The sequence below is a fragment of the Humulus lupulus genome, chromosome 5, assembly GCF_963169125.1.
Source record: "Humulus lupulus chromosome 5, drHumLupu1.1, whole genome shotgun sequence".
Classification (NCBI taxonomy): Eukaryota; Viridiplantae; Streptophyta; class Magnoliopsida; order Rosales; family Cannabaceae; genus Humulus; species Humulus lupulus.
This window is the reverse complement of record NC_084797.1, coordinates 105054768-105069585: the sequence shown is the minus strand read 5'-3', so window position 1 is coordinate 105069585 and position 14818 is coordinate 105054768. Positions and strand designations below refer to the sequence as shown.

The 14818-nt window shown below is 41.5% G+C and overlaps 1 non-coding gene across 1 annotated transcript; it reads left to right on the top strand.

Annotated features, from left to right (window-relative positions):
- The first annotated feature begins 728 nt into the window (after nucleotides 1-728).
- LOC133781101 (small nucleolar RNA R71) lies at nucleotides 729-835 on the top strand. Its single transcript, XR_009869897.1, has one exon. It is a non-coding gene; the product is annotated as a small nucleolar RNA R71 (small nucleolar RNA).
- The last annotated feature ends 13983 nt before the right edge of the window (nucleotides 836-14818 follow it).

The following is a 14818-nucleotide window of genomic DNA, read 5'->3' as shown; positions in this document are numbered from 1 at the left end:
GTCTACTAGAAAACATTTAAGCTAATTGACCTATTTGTGTCTCCAAACTTCTAATGGAAGACCTTGTCTCTATCATGAATTGATTTAATTGGTCTGGCTGAATTGTTGGTGGGTTCATTTGAGGATGTGGTGGTGGATGAGATGGGTGTGGGTTTGGATCATAATATGGTCTAGCATGTAATCCATAAGTTGGTTGTTTAGGTGGGTACTGTGGATATTGTGGTTGTAACCCTTCATTATTTTTCCAAGACAGATTAGGATGATTTTTCCAAGCAGGTGTATAGGAATTTGAGTAAGTGTTGAGTGCAAGTCTTGAAAAATTACCTATAATCTGTGCATGTTCCAAGGGCTTATTGTTTACATCTGTTGAGCAACTTGCTGTGCTCGGGCATTGTTTATAAGAATGAGGTCCTCCATAAATCTCACAACTCACGACATTTTGTACTTGCATTTCTTGTGCGGCGAGATTATATTGCTGCAGTTGTTTGGTTAGAGAGGCTACTTGAGCGGTCAATAGTGCTATTGGATCAACTTCTAGGACTCCTGCTACTTTCTTATTCTTGCACTCAGTAGGCCAATTATAATTATTCATATCCATCTCTTCCAAAAGTTCATATGCTTCATTAGCACTTTTCCTCATAAATGCTCCTCCAGATGCTGCATCTATAATTGTCCTTGTATTTCCCTCCAAGCCATTACAAAAAGTATGCACTAATAGCCACTTCTCTATTCCATGATTTGGGTATTTCCTTTGCAATTCCTTAAATCGTTCCCATGCATCAAACAAAGACTCCCCATCCATTTGATGGAAGTTATTAATCTATCCTCTAATTCTGGATGATTTGGCAGGAGGAAAATATTTACCAAGAAACTTCTAAGCCAAATCTTCCCATGTAAGTATATAATTGGCTTGTAAAAAATTCAACCAACTATTTGCTCTATCCCTTAGTGAAAATGGGAATAGTCTTAATCGTACAACATCGTTACTCATCCTATTCATTTTGAATGTTGCACATAACTCCAAAAAGTTTGTGATATGTAGATTTGGATCCTCATTTGGTAACCCTCCAAATTGTACACAGTTTAGGACCATCTGAATAATTGAGGGTTTTATCTCAAAATTGTTAGCCTCAACAGTTGGAGGATGAATACTTTAATGTATCCCCGTAAAAGTAGGGAGTACACAATTCCTTAATGGTGGATTACCTTAAGCTGCATTACCCATATTTGCATTATTGTTGACAACGTTATTTGCATTCTCAACCATGGTGAAATCCAACCTTTTCTTACTCTTTCGATTCATTCTACACGTTCGCTCAATTTTAAGATCTATTGGTATGATTTCCTTTTGTCTACTTCCTCACATATACCAACAATTCCTGAAGCACAATACAGCCTTGATCCAAATAAATGTTAAACAATAAAAATAAAAAATATAAATACCAAATTAGAACAAATAACAATTAACTATGATATTGCAAATTAAGTCCCTGGCAACGGTGCTAAAAACTTGATCATGAAAATATGTATATACGCAAGTGCACGCAATCGATTCAAGTAATATATGATAAGCAAAGTATTGTTCCCTCGAAGCCTATCTTCCAAGTACCACTAATTGTTCTTTAAATTTCTATTTGGTAACTAAGACTTTGGTTTATAAATTTGAAAAAAACTTTAAACAAAAAGAGTTAAATAAAATATATAAATCACTATGAAAAGGACATAGGGTGTTAATTTCATCAACTTTTCTTTCCACTAATTGTATTAATCAATTCTAGATTTCTTTCTTTCTATTCTAATAGCAGATTAACATAAATTGATTCATATTCTTTTTCAAGATATAAGATCTCAGCCTATATGCAGGTTTTCGACATCCCTGTGATAAACATAAACATAGAGAAGGCATTAATCATGGAAACCTAATTACTACACAAGCCATACAAGTAATTTCGTCTAATATGCAACCTACGTCTATATAATGATAGCATATTCAATTCTCATATTTCGAATTTTGAATCAAAATCATTAAATCAAGCAAATAGTGATCAAGTATTTACTAACATTTAACATACATTATATAGATTAGAATAGAGAAGAAAAATCAATAGAACATCATAATTCAATTAGATAGAAATCCAAGTGACTACATTAAACCCTAGATAAAAATTATTTATTTCATATCAGACATGACTAAATCAATAAAATAATAATTAAAGAACATAAGATTCATAAACATAAAGAAGAAAGAAAATTATAAAACTGCAGAATTACTAGCCTAAGAAGCAACATTAGTCTCTAAAAATGTAATTAAAAAATGACCTAATGACTTAATTAAACCCTAAATACAAATTTATAGTAAGGAAATCAAAAGAGTCTGTGTTTTTTCGTGTGCGGGCCGCGACTTCGTCTTCTCTAGGTCGTGGCTCGTATCTGTTTTGGGGCCCTTCTCTTTCGTGTAATGGCTTTAAGCCCATGTCTGAGTTTCCCGTTAGCTGAGCCTCTGTTTCCCTCCTGATTCGCGACTTGTAAGCCCAAGTCGCGACATCTATTCCATCCAACAAGCTATGTGCCTCTGAATTCACCTTGAGTTGCGACTCAAAAGCCCAAGTCGCGACTTTAATTCAATTTTTTTCTTAAATTAGATCTTTCAACTCATCTCTTCATCAAACCCCGTCCTTCAAGAATCGTCAGTATCATTTTTAGTCCATTAACCACCAAGAGCCTCATTTTTCCACCATTTTTGCTTCTTTTTGAATTTTTCTCATGATCCATCGCTCCAACCTACAACAAAGACAAACAAAAGCGTAATCTTTCACAAAACACACAAAAAAAAAAACTTAAGATTACCACAAAAACACATTCTAAAATGACCCTAAAATTAAGTTATCAATTACCACCTCTAGTAACAAACATTAATGTCGCAAAGAGGCATAGTGGGTCTCATATGTCCCACAGGAATAACCAGTCTAAACTGAGTCATTCTGTCAAAACTGCCAATCCAAGTTCTACGCCTTCAGGGCGAAACCACCAGGATGCTCAGCCCACTGATCATCATAGGGGTCATCCTCAGCATGTCAGTGGATCGGTCGGGACTACCACCCCAAGCTCTGTGCCTTCCTCACAGATTCCCAGAAATGCCCATAACAACCCGCAAGGAGGAGCTGGGAGAAGCTCACAAAGGAAAAATGCTCCAGAAAATCCCTTTGTGCCACGGTTAGAACCCCAGGCACAAAGAAATATGGAAAGTGGAGTAGAACCAAGGTGGGCTAATTTAGTCCGTCATGATGGAACGAGGATAGCCTCGCCAATAAGGCATCCTCCATCACCTGTAAGACATCCAACTCCACCTCGCCCTCAATGGGATGTTCCAGCTCATGGGAACAGTAGGAGAAATCATCCCCCATCCGTAAATACTTACGCAGAATGAACGCATACTGAGAATCCAGATCCTCGATCTCAACCGCGAGCTGTAAGTATCACAAATGGAAGTTATTGGACGGAGAGCCAGGGTGAAGGCAGGTCTAAGAGCGACCTGAGAAATCACTTGAGTTCAGCACAAAGTCCTTGATATGATACACAGTCTGACCTACGCGATCATTTGAACTCACAGAGAAGGTATCCAGCTCGGGATGAGGATGTCAGCTATACTCGACATAAAGTCGTCCATTGTACACGATAGTGGGAGTGTCCCATATGACCATGCTTAAACTTGGAGGGACAATAATCTATCAAACGTGTATAATAGGATGGGAGTTGTTGAACAACCTTTAGCTAACCAAGGGACCAGGGACAAAACCCTTGAAAGATTGGCTCTAATGGAAGAGCAAATGAAGAGACTCATATCTGGGAAAGAAAAGGATGATTGTGACTCAGATAAAGAGCTTAAGCCTTTTTCTCCAAACATTACATCAGCAACATATCCTATTAACCTTAGGATGCCACATATGCCGATGTTTGATGGAGACAGAAATTCATCTGATCACCTTGGATTGTTTAACACCATGATGATGGCACACAATGTCGGGCTCGATCTAAGGTGTAATTTATTCCTTGCAACTTTGATCGGACCTGCCAGGCAGTGGTTTAAACAATACATGAGGCATTCGATATGCTCGTGGAAGAAAATTTCCTCCGAGTTTAAAAGAGCATTATGAGCTTCGCAAGAAGCTCATGTTGAGGCTGATTCATTGGCCAATGTAAAGCAACAACCTGGAGAGACATTAAAAGCATACCTGAGTAGATTTGCCAATGTTGCTGCATGAGCTAGGGACGCTGATGATAGCTCCAAGTTCATGGAAATGAGAATGGGAATCCTCGTGGGGGACGACCTGTGGGAAGAACTCCAATGAAAAGGAGTTAAAAGCATAGACAGATTTCTGGCTCGAGCTCAAGAATGGATAAATCTGGAGGAGGCACGAGCTTCTGTCACGGGAACCAGCCAGACCCCTTTCCAACCCATTGGAGCAGTCACAGATGTTGCAGCTATGACTCAAGTTGTTACCCAGAATAACCAAGGACGGAATAACAAAAAGGAAGGGGAATGGTAAGGATGACCAGAATGGGAGGAAGAAGAATAAGTCTTTGGAGAAGTTCAAGCCCATTTATGCCATATATATCGACCTAATAGACACCCGTGAGCGTATATTTCTGGCTAATTCTATTCGACTCCCATGGAAGAAGCCACAACCTTTAAGGAACCAAAGGGTGAAGAGAGATCCTTCAAAAAATTTCTGGTTCCACAAGGACATCAGTCATAACAGTGATGATTGCCAGTAGCTGAAGGATGAAGTTGAGATTCTCAATTGAGATGATTGCCATTGGCCGAGTACTCCCGAAATCGGGTAGTTCGCAATCAACCTACCGGGCATAATTCTCAATCAGCTCCAGAAGCTCAGATAGGCCAACCTGGAGCTCAGACGAATCATGTCGATCCTCCCCCAATAGTAGGTGGAGATATAACCACTATTGGTGGAGGACCTCATTTGGCAGGCACGAGCAGCAAGCCCAAAAGAGGTACATTAATGAGTTGAAGGCCCATAAAGGCATGGAGTTTGTCCCGGAGCAGCAGTTATCGAAGCAACATTGATTGGAAAAACAACCAATCATTTTCACGGAAGAGGATGCTAGCCACATCCAATTTCAACACAATGATTGCCTGGTGATAACCGTGCAGCTCGCCAACCAAAGGGTACGGAGAATACGGCTGGATAACGAAAGTTATATAAAGTTACTTTTCATGTCCATCCTGGAAAAAATGGGATTGTCCATATCTGATTTAAAGGTCACCTCAATGTCTCTGTACGAGTTTTCAGGTGAAGGAACAACAACCATGGGGACAATCAGACTACTAGTGACATTGGGAGAAGAGTAACGAATCATTTCCAAAATACTCGAGTTCGTGGTAATCGATTGTCTGGCTACCTACAATGCGATTTTGGGCCGACCCATGCTGATGGCATTCGAAGCCATAACTTCGATCCGACACCTGGCAATGAAATTCCCTTCAGCTTCGGGGATATGCATTGTCAGAGGAGATGAGCTCACTGCCATAGAATGCTATAGCATTTCTATGAAGGGAAAGTCACAACCCGGGCAGCAGGGGATGGTCATATGTGAGGGAGGTGAGGAGTCCCAGGAAATAGAAGTCACTCATGGGATAGAAGAACCTCAAAAAGAAGATTATGAGGTTGCCCAACGTGATGGAATCAAACCGCGGGTAGGTGAAGATAGGTCTGATCTAAAATCCATAGAAGAGCTCGAGGAAGTAAACATCGACCCAAAAGACTCTTCTAGGGTTGTAAAAATTGGGAAAAATCTTGAAGAGAAGAGAAAAAAGGAGTTGGTCGATTTTTTACAGAAGAACCTGAATGTTTTCGCCTGGTCACACGAGGATATGGTGGGAATCGGTCCGAGTATAATAATGCACACCTTAAACTTGGACAAGAGCATTCTGGCAAAATCCCAAAAATGGAGGCTTTTGGGAACAGTGCGAGCTGAAGCCTTAGAAGAAGAAGTAGCTCAGCTACTAAAATGCGGGTTTATCAGGGAAGCATAGTACCCGATCTGGGTTGCTATTCCGGTGCTGGTCCTAAAGCTAAACGGGAAGTGGAGAACCATTATCGACTTCTTCGACCTCAACAAGGCTTGTCCAAAGGACTATTTCCCACTACCAAGGATAGATTAATTGGTAGATTCCACTGCAGGTCACGAGCTCATGTCTTTCATGGACGCGTATGCTGGATATAACCAGATTGTGATGAACCTTGCAGACCAAGAGCATACTAGTTTCATGACCAAGCATAACGTATATTGTTACAAAGTTATGCCATTCGGACTGAAATATGCTGGGGCTACATACCAACGTTTGATCAATAAAATGTTCATTAACCAGATTGGGAGAATCATGGAGGTGTATGTCGATGACATGCTCATCAAGGTAAAGACTGCCAATATCCATGTATCCGACTAGGAAGAATGTTTTTGTATCTTGAGAAAGTATGACATGAAGTTGAATCTCCGTAAATGCACTTTCGTGGTGGCATCTGGAAAGTTTCTGGGATTCATAGTCAACATAAGAGGGATAGTGGAAAATCTGGAAAAAATCATATCGTAGTTAGACATGCCTTCACCCAGTTCGCGTAAGTAAGTTCAAAGCCTAACTGGAAGGGTGGCAGCTATAAATCATTTCATTTTAAAATCCACTGACAAGTGTCTGCCATTCTACAACTTGCTTAGGGGAAACAAGAAATTTGATTGGACCGAATAATGCGAACAGACATTTCACGATCTATAAATGCATATAGTTGAACCCCCTGTATTATCCAAACCGATGTCTGGATAATCTCTATTTCCTTACCTGGCCATGACAGAAAATATAGTCTGTGCCGTGCTAGTTCGAGAATAAGACTGGATGCAGAAACCAGTATATTACATAAGCAAGAGGCTTCTCGGAGCTAAATCATGGATAGAGAAGCTAGCATTCTGTCTAACTTTTGCTTCTAGATAGCTCTTGCCATATTTCCAGTCCCATTCTATTAACATCTTAACCGACCAACCTTTAATGCAGGTATTGCAAAAGCCTGAAATGTTGAAACGTCTCCTAAAATGGGCCATCAAACTTAGCAAGTTCAAGATATTATACATGCCACGAACATCAATTAAGAGTCAAGGCCTTGCTAATTTTATGGCTGAGTGCACTGGTTTTTAGGACGACCTCATGAGGGAGCCAGTGTAGGAATTATGAAATTCTTCATTGATGGATTGTCAAACAAGAATGGATCAGGAGCTGCGATAATCTTAATCTCACTTGAAGGACATCGGTTCCATACAGCTCTTAGATTCGAATTTGAAGCATCCAACAATGAAGTAGAGTATGAGGCCTTATTGGCAGGGTTGAGGGTGGCAAAGGAGCTAAAGGTGAAAGCCATCCAATGCTATAACATCATCCTTGAATCAACATGCAGCCCATCCATTCCATCGATCCTCAACACACAAGCCAAGCCACCAAGAATCCTTCCACCTCCGTATCTAATTTCCTGTATCACACTAAAAATAAAGGAGTGAGCCAAATACTCAGCAAGGAAAATCTACTAATCAATCATATATCATAAACCATAAACATAAGACTATATCAAAACATATACTATAAAACATATATCACAATTCTGACCAATGCACATGGTAAACATTAGGGTTTGCTAACTAAGCAACAATGAGCCTCAAAATACATTGAAGTTTGCTAGCTAAGCAACTATGAGCCCTAGATAACATAAAACAACATTGGGGTTTACTAGCTAAGCAACTATGAGCCTCAAAACACATTGAGGTTTGCTAGCTAAGCAGCTATGAGCCCCTAGCAACATAAAATAACATTGGGGTTTACTAGCTAAGCAACTATGAGCCTCAAAATACATTGAAGTTTGCTAGCTAAGCACCTATGAGCCCCTAGCAACATAAAAACATATTCATATATATATATAGCATAACATATCATAACATAACATTTAACAAAAACATATCATAACATATAAGCATATAGAAACTATCCAATTTTCCTTACCAACACCGGGATATTTGAGAACAAGGACGAGATTTGAACACTCCTAAAACCAATATAAAAACATAAGAGTATTTATAGAAAAAGAAGATTAAAGGAAACTAATCCATCAAGGAGGGAAACTTACCGAGAACCATAATGTTTAAGAGCTTAAACACCTAACCATGAAACCATAAACAGAAGTTAGGATCTGAAAGAAACTTAAGGAAAACTAAGGAATCATAAAGAATAGAACATATGAATAATATTACCTTGGATGAACTAGAACCAATCTACACCTCAATATCAAAAACACACTTTATCTCACTACCCCAGTGTTTATAAAGCTTGAGATGATAAAGCTCTTATCCCCAAAACCCAAGTGTGTCACTCTATAGAAATCTGTAACGCCCTAGATAACCAAGACCGCTACACTGTGTGTTTATAAAGGTGCAGGACTTGCTAATCAAGTCAAACAGTTAAAAACGTGAAGTCTAAAGTCATTAGAGTGCTAGGGTTAAAAGGTTTCAGCCTCAAAAGATACCTACCATATAACTAAATATTTACATATGGGATCCCAAAAGAAATAGCATTTAAAAGTCTATTTACAAAATTTCCAGTGTACAGACAACCACCAGCCTTCCTAAAGGCAAAACAAAAGTTTATGGTATTCCTGTCCCTGTCTCCCCTCAACTGTGCCGGCTGAGCAACTGATCATGTACATTCTACTCTTAGAGCTCTCCAAATCAGGCCTAATTAAGCTTGTCGTTGCCTTTACCTGCACCACGTAGCACCCATGAGCCAAGGCCCAGCAAGAAAACATATCATTACATAACAAGCCACATTAATATTTGGGTAACCCCTAAGCATGTTCATACACTTAACATACCACAATATTCACAAAGCATGGAGATTCAACCAGAGAGTCAGCTAATCATCACCCAGCTATACAGCATAACAACTCACCAAACAATAATAAAAAACAAATCACATAATAGTCAGGGTCGAAACTTATGGTCACACCCTTTGTTTACCCCACTGACTCCGGCCCGCTTAAACCGAGCTCAGTGCATAACAAGCTGTCCTCAGCTACCAGTGCGCTAGTGTAAACTTTGGCACTCTTCGGCCGTTGGTTTACTGTTGATATGGGTTAATACCATCCATTACGAAGCATACAAAATAGGTAACCTTTAGTCCCATTATAATTCCATAACCGTGTGCAGTTTTCTTACATTTAATTTCCAAGTTCACTGATTACGAGTGACGCCTCTCGAGCACGATCCGCTTCCCGAGCCTTAGCTTAATACCTAGTCACAACCAAGATAAGGAGTACCATTAATAATCATGTTAATATTTCCTGGTGAAGTTCTAGCTTTAGGAACACCGAATTCCACCAAGAAAAGTGGTGGAATCGATCCCGAGCACCCTAGGTTAGGTTCTCGCTTTTAAAACCTCCAAAAGCTCAAAGAAGCCCTTAAGGGCTGCGGCCCTTGAAACCTAGCCGCGGCCCGCCCCTGAAATAGAGGCTAAGCCTCTCTGAAGACAGACACGCACCGTGGCCCTACCCTGAGGCGCCACGACGCTTCCCCATTGCAGAGCCCCTTGGCTCTTCCTTCCTTCGCAGGGCCGCAGCGCTCTAGAACAGAGCCGCGGCCCAACCCTTCGTGCCCAGAAAATCCACCATTTCTAACATCCTAACCTCATTCAAAACCACCCCAAAGCACCCTAGTTCCAAAGCCCATTAATCATAAGAATTTTAACATGATTCTAACAGCATAATCCAATAGAAATCCAGCTTAAATACCCATAAAAATCCCATTTTGATTTCTGAAACCCAACCACTAAAGAACCTAAAAACCAGTCATGCAAACTTAGGATTTAAGCTCTAAACTATGAATTGAAGCTTACCTTCTTTGATGAACCACCTCCTTAACAGGTTCCTGAGCTAAAATCCAAGCTTCTCAACTTTAATTATCTCTTTAACATCAAAACCATAAACACTTTTAATACTCAGCCAAAACTCAGAGTTCTAAAGCTCAAGAATGAGATTCAATTCTTACCTTGATCCTGGTTGAGTGTCCCTTAGTCAGAACTAGGCTAATCCTTCATAAATTCAGCTCAAACACAGAATTTCCAGTTGAGTTTTCCTTAGATTTCTGTAGTTTTCTTATAAGAGAATAGAGAGAGAAGAGAAGGAGGAGAAGAAATGTTAAAAGGGTCAGTTTGTGTCTTTTGTTCTATAGCTTTCTATTAACTTAGTCTAATCTTAACTAGTTAAGTCAATCCCGAGGCTCGGGGTACTGGAAACGTCCCCGAGGGCAAAATGGTAAAATTCCCCGATATTCTCGCCTAAGCTTTCTAACCTCAAATATATCTCCATATATTTACTCCCATAACCCAATAACCCAAATAATTATCTATTACCTTAAATACCCCTTGACTTGCCCCAAGTCAAATATTAAGCCCTATTGTGAATTACCGCTAACTAGCTCCCTAGGATAGCCTCGAGTCGCACGCTATATACTCACATTTACATTCATATAGCCATATAACATGTTTATCATATAATCACACGTTAATTTAATAAATTCACACATAAACCAATTATGCCCTCCCGGCACACTAACCAAGGCCATTAAACCACCTTAATGACTTTGGGTCGTTACAACTATCCTCTCCTATTGAGAATTTTGTTCTCGAAATTTACCTGAATAGCTTGGGATATTGATCCTGCGTCACCGTCTCTAGTTCCTAGGTCGCTTCCTCAACCTTGCTATTTCTCCACAACACTTTAACTAACAAAATCGTCTTGTTCCATAAAACTTTATCCTTCTGGTCTAAAATCTGAACCGGTCGCACCTCGTAGGACAAATCTGTTTGCAATTCTAAATCCTCATACCTCAATACATGCGTCGAATCAGAGACATACTTTCGCAACATAGAGACATGGAAAATATTATGAACTCTCGACAACGACGGTGGCAAGGCTAACCTGTAAGCCACCTGTCCAATCCTTTCTAAAAGCTCGAAAGTTCCAACGAATCGAGGGCTCAGCTTGCCCTTTACTCCAAATCTCCTCACCCCTCGAAGTGGTGAAACTCGCAAAAACACGTGGTCCCCAACTTGGAACTCCACGTTTCTACGCTTAGGATCAGCGTAGCTTTTCTGCCTTCTCTGCGAAGCGAGCATCCTGGCTCGAATCTTCTCAATAACCTCACTTGTCTTCTGAACCATATCTGGCCCCAAATACTTTCTCTCACCCATCTCGTCCCAATCGTGGACTGATAACTATTGTTATATGAGAACTCGATCAACAGAAGATACTTACTCCTAGACCCCTCGAAATCAATCACACACGCCCTAAGCATGTCCTCCAATACCTGAATCGTACTCTCAGACTGTCCATTAGTCTGAGGATGAAAAGTTGCGCTAAACTTCAGTTGTGTTCCGATAGCTCTCTGCAGAGCTCCCCAGAACATAGAGGTAAAGATAGGGTCTCGATCAGATACAATAGACTTGGGAACCCCATGGAGATGAACTATCTCCCTCACATACATCTCAGAATACTGCTCCACTATGTAAGTTGACTTTACTGGGAGAAAATGAGCTGATTTGGTGTATCTGTCCACTATTACCCACATCGAGTCACAAAGTCCCATTGTCCTGGGTAGACCTCCCACAAAATCCATCGTAATATCTTCCCACTTCCATTCAAGAATGCCCAAAGGCTGAAACAACCCTGCTGGTCGCTGATGCTCAGCCTTCACCTGTTGACATGTCAAACATCTAGCCACATACTCTACCACATCTTTCTTCATCCCAGGTCACCAATATAATGTCTGTAGATCCTGATACATCTTCGTGGTACCCGGATAAAGTGAGTATGGCATAGTGTGAGACTCATCTAGTATCTCTCGTCTGATCCCCTCATCTGCCGGAATACAAATCCGCCCCTGATATCGAAGCATACCAGTCTCAGAAATAGAATAATCTTTAGCTATCTAACCTCCTGAAGCTGCGCATCTGCCAATTGCCCCTCCTCGATCCGCTCTAGCAGGGTCGACTGCAAGGTAATATTGGCCAACCGGCCAACCACCAGCTCTCTCTCTGCCTTGGCCATCTCATCAACTAATTCCCTGGAGATCTGAATAGGACTAAATAACTGTCTCGAGCCCCTCTGGCTCAATGCATCTACCATAACTTTGGATTTTCCTGGGTGATGAAGAATATCACAATCATAATCCTTAACCAACTCCAGCCAACGCCTTTGCCTCATATTCAGATACTTTTGGGTGAAAAAATACTTTAAACTCTTATGGTCAGTGTATATCTCGCACTTCTTAACATACAAATATTGCCACCAAACCTTTAGTGTGAACACCGCCGCAGCCAGCTCCAAATCATGGGTAGGGTACCGCTGTTCATACTCCTTCAGCTGCCGTGATGCATAGGCTATAACTTTCTCATTCTGCATCAACACACAGCCTAAACCCATCCTTGACGCGTCACAATATACTACAAACTTTCCTTCATCTGAGGGAAGACTCATTACAGGTGTAGTAATAAGCCGTCGCTTCAACTCTTGGAAACTATCCTCACAGTTCTCTGACCAAGTGAACTTCTGGTTCTTCCTTGTCAACTCTGTCATTGGTGAAGAAATCTTTGAGAACCCCTCTACAAACAACCTATAATAGCCTGCCATCCCAAGGAAACTCCGCACCTCTGAGGCGTTCCTTGACCTCGGCCAATCTCTCACTGCTTCTACCTTGGACGGATCCACCTTAATCCCTTCTGCACCAACTATATGCCCAAGGAAAGTCACCTCTGGAAACCAAAACTCACACTTCTTAAACTTAGCACATAACTGGTGTTCTCTTAATATCTGTAAAACTTGTCGAAGATGTCGCTCATGTTCATCCTCTTAATTGGAGTATACCAAGATGTCATCGATGAAGACAATGACGAACTGATCCAAGAAATCCTTGAATACCCTATTCATTAGATCCATGAAAGTTGCTGGGGCGTTGGTCAAACCAAAAGACATGACCAAAAACTCGTAGTGCCCATACCGCGTTCGGAAGGCCGTCTTCGATATATCCTCATCCTTGATCCTCAGCTGGTGATAACCAGATCGAAGATCAATTTTTGAGAACATCGTCTTTCCCTGCAGCTGATCAAACAAGTCGTCAATCCTTGGTAGGGGATACTTATTCTTAATGGTCAACTTGTTCAATTCCCTGTAGTCTATACACATTCTCAGAGTCCCATCTTTCTTCTTAACAAACAAGACTGGAGAGCCGCATGGTGAGTAACTAGGTCCGATGAATCCCAAATCCAAAAGTTCGTCCAGCTGTATCTTCAGTTCCTTCAACTCTACTGGTGCCATCCTGTATGGTGCTCTTGATACTGGTAATGTCCCTGTTGCTAACTCAATGACAAATTGAATCTCCCTGCATAGCGGCAATCCCGGTAGCTCCTCAGGAAATATATCCAAAAACTCACAAACCATCCTGGTCTCTCTCGGCCCCGTTGGCAACATCTTTGTAGTGTCCACCACACTAGCCAGAAAACCTATACATCCACCCTGTAACAAGTCTCTGGCTCTCAATGCAGAAATCATGGGTACGCGAGGTCCACACACCGCACCCACAAAGACAAAAGGGTACACGCCCTCAGGCTCAAAAGTCACCATCTTCTTCCTACAGTCGATGGTAGCCCCATATCTGACCAACCATTCCATCCCTAAGATCATATCAAAATCCTCCATATTTAGTTAAATCAAGTCAACTGAAAGCTCCCTACTATCAACCATCACTGGCAGTGCCCTAATCCATCTCCGAGAAACTACCAGTAGGCAATAAAGTCCCAAACCCCGCAGTCCGATACTCACTAGGTCTACACAGTCTATCAATCACTTTACTAGTAAAAAAGGAATGTGTAGCACCAGAATCAATCAATACAAAAAAGGGAGAGCCAGTGCTAGAAAGCTGACCTGTCACTACCGAGGGACTAGCCTCGGCCTCCGCCTGCGTGAAGGTGAACACTCGAGCTGGAGTCAAGCTGTCCACCTTTCCTGCTTCCCCTTTCTTCACTGTTGGGCAATCCTTCTTGAGGTGCCCCATCGTGCCACATACGTAGCAAGCCTTGGCCCGGAATTCACCCTGATAGCGTCTTCTACACCTCAGGCACTCTGGATAACTCCTCCATGGTTCTCCACTGCCCTGACGGCAACCTTGACCACCCCGACCCCTTCTATCAGGACCAGCAGCGGTCGAGGTGTTAGGGTCTTTCTCTTGAATTCACTTGGGCCTCCGCCCCTACCTAACCTAGAATGAGGAGGTTCCACGCTACGACCCTTGCGCCTCACCGCACTTTCCTTCCAAATTTTGTTCTCCGCTTCCTCAGCGGTAAGAGCCTTCTCAACAGCCTGGGCATAAGTTGTCCCTCCAGGTACCGTTGTAATCCTAACATCCCGGGCCATCATACCATTAAGCCCCCGAATAAACCTGTCTTGATTAGCTGCATCAGTAGGCACAAGGTCTGGTGCGAACATCACAAGTCTGTCAAACTTCAGGGCATATTTTGTAACTGTCATGCTGCCGTGAACCAATCCTACGAACTCATTAACTTTTGCTGCCCTGATGGAAACATTATAATACTTCTGACTAAACAAATCTTTAAATCCTTCCCAACTTAATGCAGTGACATCCCTGGTCTGTGAGGCCACTGCCCACCAAATGCGGGCATCCTCTCTCAACATATACGTGGCGCAGGCCACTATGT